The 11,512-nt window shown below is 45.4% G+C and overlaps 1 protein-coding gene across 1 annotated transcript in view; it reads left to right on the forward strand.

The window, feature by feature from the left end:
• Positions 1-10,034, forward strand: part of MAPK4 (mitogen-activated protein kinase 4) — a 63,393-nt gene extending 53,359 nt beyond the window's left edge. The window contains exon 6 of the mRNA XM_018561007.1: positions 10,021-10,034. The gene's annotated coding sequence lies outside the window, so the exon portion shown is untranslated. The remainder of the gene's footprint in view (positions 1-10,020) is intronic.
• Positions 10,035-11,512: the final 1,478 nt, after the last annotated feature.

Consider the following 11,512-nt stretch of genomic DNA (forward strand, 5'->3'; position numbering starts at 1 on the left):
GCGAGTGCCTCACTCGCCCCATGGGAGCTACAGCCCTGCAGAAGGGGCACTTTTTTCTGCTGTTGCTGTTTTCGTACTACAAGCCTGCCTTGCTGCAGGTTCCAGTGAGTTCTGTAAAAATGCTGAAACGATCCAGACTGATGTGAATGAGTCCTAACAGAGCTCCGGGATGCATATAGCGAATAATAAATTGACAGAAATTATGCCTTTAAAGCAGCTGTGGGCAAATCCGGCCCTCCAGCTGTTGTGGAACTACAAGTCCCATAAGGTTTTGCAAGACTGATGTTAGGATTTGTAGTTCAATCACAGCTGGAGGGCCGGAGTTGCTCACCCCAGCTTTAAAGTAACCCCATCATCCTTAAAGGTGCGGAGATGCACCAAATTTCCTGACTCGCTCAATGGCAACCGAAGACCTTCAGTGTATATCTGAACCAAACTCAACAAGCAAAGAAGAAATTGGAACCGCTCGGATCGATTTATACCCACTGAGGTGCACATGGACATTCACAGAACAAAGCATTCCCCAGCACAGATGCTGAAGAATCTGCTAAATTATTATTATTAATCAAAGTGTTTCTGAAAGCCCAAAACGTTGTCCTACTTTAGTTATCCACAATTGGACACAGAAGGAAAATATTGACAGGGATTTGAACCCTTCCCTAAAAATGGAAAAAAATATGTTTTTGTCTGGAGTTTGAAGTATATCTAAAGCCCAACTCCAGACAAAAATGTTAGTATTGAACAGAATGAGGTTTGTGTTGCTGTGTTTGTGACTCTGCCAGGGAGATGTCCTCCTCCTATGCCTGTCACACCAAAATAGGTTTGCTAAAAAAAAAAAAATGAATTGTGTTGCTGTTTCTGTACCCATGGTAGAGACGTTCAGTGTTTTTCTGTGCCTCTGCTCCCTGGTAATTGGCAAGTGAGGAGGTTTAGCTGCACCAGGGCATCAAATAAACTGTAAACTAAATAAGACCTAGAATTGCTGGAATCTTAAGATGTGATGACATAAATTAATTTATTTTTTTTACACAGCGGCCCTCAAGAGTCCTTCCCAAAAGTTATTATTGGAGCATTGACTGATACTGGAGCATAGGCACTACTGTTATGAGTGTTATTTTTAGTTTATATGCAACTCTATGATTCATCTCTGTGGCACTTGTTTCCTGTTCCTGTTCTGTGGGTTCTCTTCTAAGAGCATGACTTCTGTACACTAACGGCTTATACTGTCATTATTACCACATAAAACATGGTGTCAGAAATACTTGAATCTGCGCTGCTTCTACTCAAAAAGGTGATGGCCCCATAGTATTTGTTCCAGGAGAGGTTCATTTTGAACTTGACCCTACCATTCCACCAGTACAATGTGCCCCACGCAATGTGCCAGTAGCCATTAAGCCGCAGGTCAAAGCGCAACTGGATAAGTATGAAGCTGAAGGGCATCTTACTTCAGTATCAGAGCCTACGGACTGTATAAGCAACATGGTTGTTATTAGGAAGCCTGAGAAGATCAGAATTTGCATCGATCCCAAGTTTTTGAATATGGCCCTGAGACGGTCACACTACTTAATGCCGACACTTGGCGATGTTTTGCACAAACTACCCAAAGCACGGGTCTTTACCCTTGTTGATGCTAGAGATGCCTTTTTGCAGTGCAAACTAGATGAAACGAGTAGCTACATGACCACATTCTGGACTCCTTGGGGCAGAAAAAGATGGCTCAAACTGCCATTTGGAGTCTCTTTAGCGCCAGAAGTAGATCAACGAAAGCAGCATGAACTATTATGTGGGCTCCATGGAATTGAGCCAATAGCTGATGACATTCTCATAGTTGGCTGTGGTGATACAGATGAAGAAGCTGTGCATGACCATGATGAGAAGCTAATAGCACTACTGGAGCGTTGCAGGCAGGTGAGGCTGAGACTCAGCGTAAAGAAATTGCAGTTCAAGGTGCAAGAAGTCCATTTCCATGGACATATCCTGTCCTCACAAGGCTTAAAAGCAGACCCTGATAAGATTAGAGCCATTGTGGACATGCCACAGCCTGGCGATGCCAAAGCAGTACAGCGTTTTATTGGCTTTGTCACATATCTAGCTAAATTTATGCCACACTTGTCTGAGGTGTGTCAGCCGTTAAGAAGACTTCTGGATAAGGATGCAGTTTGGCACTGGCTTCCCAAACATGACCAGGCAGTGGAGAAAATAAAACAATTGGTCACCGCCGCTCCTGTGTTGAAATATTATGATGTCACAAAACCTGTTACAATACAAAGTGATTCCAGCAAGAATGGCCTAGGATGTTGTCTATTGCAAGATGAGCAGCCAGTTGCATATGCATCCAGAGCTCTTTCATCAGCCGAGCAAAATTATGCTCAAATTGAAAAAGAATGTTTAAGCATTGTGTTTGCCTGCCAGCGTTTCCATCACTATCTTTATGGACGTGATACGATCACAGCTGAAACAGATCACAAACCACTAAAGGCCGTGACACACTGCACACGAAGCCGTGCAGAGCGAAGCAAAGCTCTCCGGCACGGAGCTTCGCGTGCAGTGTGTGAGCTGAGTGCAGTCAGATGATTGACTGCACCTTCAGCCAATCGGCTCGTCTGTAACAACCGGCCAGACGTCGCATCCCGTTGCGCCGGTTTATACGCGCGAGCCGATTGGCTGAAGTTGAAATTGTTCATCTCGGCACGCTCAGCTCTGCGAGCTCTCGCAAGCTGAGGTGCCGAGAAGAAAGTGACATGACACACTGCTCGCAAAGGCAGCGCGCCACCGCTCCGCACTGCTTCACGTGCAGTGTGTCACGGCCTTAATAGCCATATTTAAAAAGCCCCTTTTGTGTGCTCCTAAGCGTTTGCAGAGCATGATGCTTACATTGCAGCATTACAACCTCAATGTTGTCTACAAGTCAGGAATTGAAATGTACATCAGTGATACCCTGAGCAGAGCTACTGTGAATCATGTGACACCCAGAAGTGAGCATGAGCATCATACAGTTTGTTTGCTGCAACAGGAACAACATTTCTTTGCCGAAATCAATCAAGCAGACTATCTTAACGTCACAGATGAGCGGCTACATCAGCTTCTACAGCACACAGACAGAGACGAAACTTTACAAGCGCTGAAGTCTATTGTTCTAAGTGGGTGGCCTGGTGACAAGGATGCAGCACCTGCAACTGTGAAGGAGTATTGGTCCTTCAGAGATGAGATCAGCGTACAAAATGGTATCTTATACAAAGGCCCAAGAGTTATAGTGCCAAAGTCACTGAGAGCAGAAATGTTATTACGCATTCACTCAAGCCACATCGGGGGTGAGGCATGCTACAGACAAGCTCGCGATACTCTTTACTGGCCTAATATGCAAGGTGAAATCAAAGATTTTGTCAGCAATTGTCCCACCTGCAATGAATATGCACACTTGCAACAAAAAGAGACCATGATGTCACATGAGATACCTACACGTCCTTGGCAGATTGTCAGTATAGACTTATTCAACTATGCGGGAAAAGAGTACCTGATATTAGTTGATCATTACTCAGACTTCTGGGAAATTGAACTGCTTCCTGACTTATCCACTGAAACTACAGTTAGGAGGTGCAAGGCGCAGTTTGCACGTCATGGCCAACCAGATAAAGTGATTTCTGATAATGGCCCTCAGTTCTCAAGCTTACAATTCAGAAAATTTGCCTTTGAATGGGAGTTTGAGCATGTAACTTCCTCACCACGGCATCCACAGGCTAACGGCAAAGCTGAATCTGCGGTGAAGATTGTAAAAACTTTATGCAAGAAAGCACAAAGTGATGGTAAAGACCAGTGGAAGGCCATCTTACATTGGAGGAACACTCCAACTGTGGGCATGGATAGTAGCCCAGCACAGAGACTGATGTCACGAAGATTAAAGACCTCCTTACCTGTCCTCAACAAGTTACTTGAACCCTCTGTGATACACGGGGTACCGGAAAAGTTACGGCTTAAGAGGCAAGTGTTCAAGGCACAATATGACACATCTGCAAGAGATTTGCCTGAATTGAATATTGGGGAACGAATCCGTATGAAACCGCTGCCTGGAGATCGAACAAGTCGTTGGAGAATGGGTACTTGTCTGCGAAAGGTTGCACCATGCTCCTATGTTGTGGACATTGATGGAACTCTCTATCGTCGCAATCGTGTGGATCTGCGTGTGGCTGAAAAGCCTGATTCACATTATCCAGTTGACAGGCCAGACTCGCCTGGTAATGCAAGGGCAAACTCACCAATTGGTGGTAGGGAATGTACAGTGATGATGCCACAGACTAATGTTAATGACAGTCCGGAGCAAGCAGGTATATCGGACGGGAGTGAAGAGCAGAGCATGCCAGTAAGTGGTGAGAAGAGCCCAGTAACCTCGGAGAGGGCTAACAAACACTTTATACAACGAGGGCCAGTTTTCACCCGCAGTGGTAGACATTCACAACCACCCAAAAGACTTAACCTGTAAATATGTTATTACAAGGATTCATCCACATTTCACAATGATCATTTATTAAGAGGGAGATGTTATGAGTGTTATGTTTAGTTTATATGCAACTCTATGATTCATCTCTGTGGCACTTGTTTCCTGTGATGCGTTTTATGTTCCTGTTCTGTGGGTTCTCTTCTAAGAACATGACTTCTGTACACTAACGGCTTATATTACCACATAAAACAACTACCTCACCCTAACTGCCACAATGTAGTACCCTGTGTCAGCGCGACCAGTTAAGAGGCCCAGATATGGCCAATAGAGAGGCACTCAAGAGTACCTCCCAAAAGTTACTATTGGAGCATTGACTGATAGTGGAGCATCGGCACTGACTTATCCCGACTCCCACAATGTAGTGCCTTTTGTCAAAGCAACCAGCTAAGAGGCCCAGGTATGACCAATAGAGAGGCCCTCAAGAGTAACTCCCAAAAGTTATTATTGGGGCATTGACTCATACTGGAGCATAGACACTGCCTCACCCTGGCTTCCACAATGTAATGCCCTGTGTCAGCGTAACCAGTTAAAGAGGCCCAGGTATGCCTAATAGAGAGACTGGAGGCTAGTCCGTGCCGCTGATTTGGGAAAGTTGGCGTGAGCTTTGAAAAATGAGGGACACTGCAGGCTGCTTTTGACTTGGGAGAGGAAAAATTTAGTTTTAATTTCCTTAAAAAAAATTGGAGATTTGGTCTGAAGACCTTTTGGATACTAGGTCCAATCTGCACTCGGGGTATTGACTTTTTGCCAAGTCGACACTGACCCCCTCCCTTCTGCTGCTAAGTCTCTCCTCTGCTGTTCACCAGATGGTGGAATGGGCATAGGACATGGAATGGGCACACATATAGTGTCTCTTTCAGGAGAAGATGTCATGTGCCAGAAATAGCTTCTCCTCACTATTGCAGTCTTGAGAAGTGGGCTTTGAACAGTGCACCACATGGATATAATGGGGGGCAAGATAGGAGGTTGAATAATGTGCGTTCAGTCTTGTGCAGGCCCAGTGTAGAACCTGGTATTGGTTATGACCTCTTGGCTTCAGCTCTGCTGGCTGCACAGCTCAGTGGTCATAGGTTTTCCACAGCTTCATGTAAGCATGTCATTATACTCCTACAGAGACCATCAGTGCACAAATTGTGGTTCCCCCCATTCCTGCCATGTGTTCTCATTTCTGACATCTGCATTTAGTAATACAAGTAGCAAGTGGCTGTAAAAGGTCAGGGACGATTGTACAGAGGACTTCCTGTTGAGGAACAATTACATCACTTCCCTCTATTGGATCGGACTACACAGGCCAGCCTTCACTCCCATGTGCATCAATGAGCCTTGGCCCCTCATGACCCGGTTGCTGGTTCAATGGCTTTCCTTTCTGGGACCATTTTTGGGAGGTCCTGACTAGGGATGAGCCGAACACCCACGTGTTCGGTTCTAACTCGAACCTTCGAACATGGACAAAGTTCTAATTCGAACTTAGAACTCAATGCAAGTCTATTATAACTATCTATAACTCTCTATCAATCTGCTGTAACTAACTATACTAGAACCCTCTCTCTCTCTATCTCCTACAACACACTAAATAGGGCCGCGGTATCACCAGCCTTATATAGGCTGACCTACCTGCGGTCAGGTGCAAGACTGTAGCCAATTACCGTTTCGGACGGCGCAGTGCATTGTGGGATGTACCGCGGTCGAACAGACCGCGGACATCCCGTAATGTTCGGCGAACGCTAGAACAGGCTATGTTCGAGTCGAACCTATGTTCGACTCGAACATGCAGCCCATCCCTAGTCCTGACTTTTGCAGACCTGGAAAATCCCACAAGTGATGTAGTTTGGGAGTTGCACCTTTCCTTATTACAACACAGGAAGTCCACCTACTGATTATAATGAACTCAGACCCTCCAATTCAGGGATCTGCATGGAAAGGACTTGCTGCAACAAACAGTTTTTCTCAACAAAAGTGCACTTACCCTTTAAAGGGCACAGCAACAGCTTCACTTTAATGTCTGTTTTGACTAATTGAAAGATGAAACTGTTTGTTATTAATTACAGCTCTTTCCACATCATTATAGCATTAGCTAATGAACCTTTTACATCATAAAAAAGAAACAACACAGACACTAGTTAAATCTTGCATCGTACTTGTTATTTTTAATTGATCAGCTTGTGTTAGGCCTACGGGGGCATCTCTAGTGAAGTCAGGTTAACCGGTATCAAATTTAATAAGAGGGTCACTGTGAATGAAACCTCATTCACCATAAATTTAACAGCAATGGCAACAACACTGTACAATTACTAAATAAGCCTCTGACCTGCGTGTTCAGACCTTTGGGTGTCAAAGTGCTTCTTGTAGGATAAAACTCCTTCCTCTCACTATTTGAAGCTGTGATCTTCCTTCCTTCAGATGAGACTGATCCTGATCTTAACCTTTTCTCCTCTACCGACAGCCCAACTTCATCTCAAAGACAGCTTCTTTATTAGTCACTTTTGAGACTTTTTTTTTTTATAGACAATCATCTTTGATTTACACAAACGGTGGATAAGAAAATTGGATTTGAAATGATTATTATTTTTTTCACAATAGTATTGTTCACTATAATATTTGTTTTTTTTCCACATATTTGTTTACTGTGTTGGGTGACAGCGCCGCTTCACATATTTAAATGATATTAACTCTTAGGGATTATCTCACAAAAAAATTAAATGTCTTGTAGCGCTCACCACCATAGGAGCCGCTGGTTGTAACGGGTCTTTCTGTCCCCCTGCACCAGTGTACCGCCCAATGATGGATCCACAGCACACTAACGCACCTTTGCAGAGTTTTGTAAAGGATTTAATGGCTGAGGAATACCAAATAATCGTCTTGGTGGTGTACTAGTCACATACAGTACAATCAACAAGAGGCTGAGACACTCTGGCACCCAGTCATCGCGGCTATCTATTGCCTATATGGAAACCTGTGACGCCAGACTGTCTCAGGAATGAATCTTGTGATAAATAAACTATAATATCTCCCCTGGAAAGTATCACACCACCTCTAGACTACTGGCCAGTAGTAAGGTCCTAGGCTAGCCAACGTTGGGGCCCATACTGTGTAGCAGATGTGTAAAAGTACATTGTCACAATGGCCCAGAGGCCTCTAACCACTCCCAGGGTTATCTTGGAATCGATGATGTCTTTCAGCAGCAGGTGGAAGTCCCTCTTTCGTCAGAACGTCACTTAGGAGGAAGAAGAAGTCATCTATGGAACACATCACCGCTCGTCTAGGGTTTCCTGGAACACATCACCCCTTGTCTATGTTTTCCTGGAACACATCACCCCTTGTCTAGGGTTTCCTGGAACACATCACCCCTTGTCTATGTTTTCCTGGAACACATCACCCCTTGTCTAGGGTTTCCTGGAACACATCACCGCTCGTCTAGTGTTTCCTGGAACACATCACCCCTCGTCTAGGGTTTCCTGGAACACATCACCCCTTGTCTAGGGTATCCTGGAACACATCACCCCTTGTCTAGTGTTTCCTGGAACACATTACCGCTCGTCTATGGTCATCTAGGATCTCTGACGACAATCATCACTGGCTCAGTTCGATTCCCCTTACTCAGTTGGGTTGACTGGGTCACTTCAGGGGCTGGATCGGCCGTATCACCAGGCCGTGATACCTCCGCCGATGACGCGTCACCAGGCCTCAGTGTGGGCACTCAATCTCCATCTCTCTCACTCTGGACAATAGTCTTTTCACACTGCGGTACAGAGCCTGTTTGTCCCTATCAGACAGAAGTGACCACACTGCCCTGTTGCGGGCAGCCTTCGCTCACACAGTCTCACGGACCTCCGCACATTTCAGATCCTGTTCCTAGACTGCCCCCCGCGCTCTGTGACTACCGCCCCTAGTCCTCTTGCTTCCTCCCGCACAGCATCCTGGGCGATTTAGTTCTCATATCTCTATAGTAGCACATGTATATAACTATATAGGGGATACAGTCTATTACAAGGGATGCCAAAAATGAATACCTTTTTGTACCTTAGTGCAGACTTCTGGGAATATCAGTCAGCCAACCAAAGACGCAGAAGCAACATTTCTGGGGATGTTCTGTATACCAACTGTTTACAGAACGCCTCTAGGTCACCATATTGGATTATTGCACCATATAGGCAACATTACAGCAGCTATGGTTTTACATGGAAAGGTAATTTTTTACTTTAAATTACAAAAAGACTTGTGTGACACACACACACACACACACACATATATATATTGTTTTAAAAAAATATTTTTAAAGTCGAGTTACCCTTTAAATCAAACCGCAAGAGAGTCTACTACCTTCAGCAGCAAAACTATCAATACAAGCTTGTATCTCGGTGACCTTTACATTGCCTAGCGGCTAGCCTATACATTGTTTTTCTTTTCCATGTCTGTAAAATGTTATCAGAGCAACTGTTGCCACTCGGAAAAGCACTCAATGGAAGAAGAACCTTTATACTTATAGGTCAGGTGGGTGGTGTGATAAATCTTTGCTCTTTTGCACAACTCTAGGCACCACTGCTATTGGACACATCCAGCTGTGTCAAAGAGCATGTCCCCTCACTTGGCTCTGTGGTTCCTCCCACCCTCTACTACATCAATAGGGGTCGGCTGAAGAGACCACAGTGCCTGGTGGAGACAGGGAAGCATCAAGGTGCTTATATTTGCATGTTCTCCTAATGGCTACAGAGTTGTTTTAAAGGGACCATGCCACCTTACCCATTCAAGTGACAATGCAAAGAGGGCCCCCAACCCCCCGATACTCACCGTGCCAGTGTTCCCCTGCCACTCCTCACTGCTTAACACTACACAGAGAACTTTGTGATTGGAGGAGAAGCCAATCACAAGACCGTGCTTTTTATTTTTCCTAATTTTTTAAGTGGCCTCAAAGCATGCATCTACAGCACAGATCCACTATTTGCTCCTCACTATGCACCACAAGGTTACTCGACAGCTCATTCATAAAATGCAGGCTGCAGTATGGAGCTTGCGGTACCTCATGGAGTTCTCTGTGTCTAGCACTACAAAGAGAACTGCATGATTGAAGGGGGAGCCAGTGACATGAGCAGGCTCTCCTCCTGGCATGTTATTTTCCTTAATTCAATTTAACTGGGCTTTGCTTGTTTTGAAGCAAGCAGAGTGCAATGCACACCTGTAAGGCACGCCGCTGTGCTTTATAAATGGGCTCACTTACCTACTTTTTATTTCTCTTCATTCATTTTAAATGGCCTGAAGGTGTGTAGCTACAGAGCAGAGCAGATACACTACCCACTCCTCACTATGCACCACAAAGTTACTCCACTGCCTAATACAGCCCATTCATAAAATGAGTAATGTTAAAGGAGAACTATGAGGTGAGTGCTTTTCACTCACCTCATAGTTCTAGCCGACCTGTGACAATGAGACTGTCACAGGTCGGCTCAGTAGATCGGGAGGTGAGCGAACACATACCGGCGTTCGCTCACCTCTCGATCCTGTCACGGCTCTCTGCCGTGACAGGGGAGGGGCTGGATTCCCCTCTCCCTGCTCCGATCCGCCTGCGCTGACTGGCGGAACGGACGGGGGAGGGGGCGGGTACAGCTGGCTCTGCCTCTAGATAGGCAGAGCCAGCTGTCAGTCACACAGCTGGGCAGATCCCGGCACAATTGTCGGGGTCCGCTTCAGCTGCGGCATCTCAGTATACCGCGAGCAGCAGCTGGCGGTATACTGCAGCGTCTCAGTATACTGCGAGCTAAAGCTCGCGGTTTACTGAGCCTAGGGTGACGGGAGGACGCTAGTTTGTGTCCTCCCGTTACCCTAAGGAGAACTATGGGGAAAAGCCTTAACCCCATAGTTCTCCTTTAATACCCTACCGCTGCTTTTTTAAATGGATCAACATATGATACTTCTGATTTTAAAAGTCCATAGCTAAAATATAAAAATGGCTCTGCGGCATAACTGGTTATAGTAATCTTATAACAATAACCTCAATCATGTGCTCACTGAAGATCCAAAAATAATTTCCCCTTGTTTTGTTTTTTTTTTGTAGCAGTAAATGGCACAACACACATGTACATAAAGGCCCCCACGTCCTGCACCTTACCCATGTATATATCACAATGAGACCTGGCCTCTGATACAGTATTTGTTCCCTCCCGGAGAACAATCCATCACCGTTATCAGTGATATTGGAGCTGGATATTTATAATATGCGTCATCTGCTTCAGCCATTTATCATCCCTGTCACCATCACTCCCCGACTGTCAATTTGCAGCAGCTTGGTGATTGAAGGTGAAGATTGCTCACAAAACCTGGAAAATAAATTGGAGGAAGCGCATTTGAAGCCGAACTCCCAGCAGGCAGAAAAAGCAACAACGAGGGCAGTTCAGTAAATCATAAAATTGCTTTGGATAGAGTGAGGAAATGCTGATACCCCCATCAGGGCTTTATGGCAGAAATTAAAAAGTATTAAGAGCACCAAACCAATATTCGTAGAGAGGAAGTATATTAGTTACTCTGAATTAGGGGAAATTAAACAGCCAATGGGCTTCAGGGACCCAAACACTCCCCCTTCATGAGGGCTTACAGCTCAGATTGTCAAGAAAAAAAAAAGATCAATGGAATTTCCAGCAAGGCTACATGTCTTCCAGGTTAGGGGCTTCAGTCACTGTTACTATAGGTGACCCCAACCGTCCCTGTAATAGACATGCAAATGCTTGTTCTCACACCAAACCTCCCTGTAACCCTAACACCTACCCTCTCTATAACCCCAACACTAAGCCTCCCTGTAACCCCAACACTAACCCTCTCTATAACCCCAACACTAAGCCTCCCTGTAACCCCAACACTAACCCTCCCCCTCGTAACCCTAACACCTACCCTCTCTATAACCCCAAAACGAAGCCTCCCTGTAAGCCTAACACCAACATTCTCTATAACCCCAACACTAACCCCCCCCCTGTAACCCTAACACTCACCCTCTCTATAACCCCCACACTAACCCCCCCCGTCACCCTA

The sequence above is a fragment of the Nanorana parkeri genome, unplaced genomic scaffold, assembly GCF_000935625.1.
Source record: "Nanorana parkeri isolate BGI_ZX_2015 unplaced genomic scaffold, ASM93562v1 scaffold492, whole genome shotgun sequence".
NCBI classification, from domain to species: Eukaryota; Metazoa; Chordata; class Amphibia; order Anura; family Dicroglossidae; genus Nanorana; species Nanorana parkeri.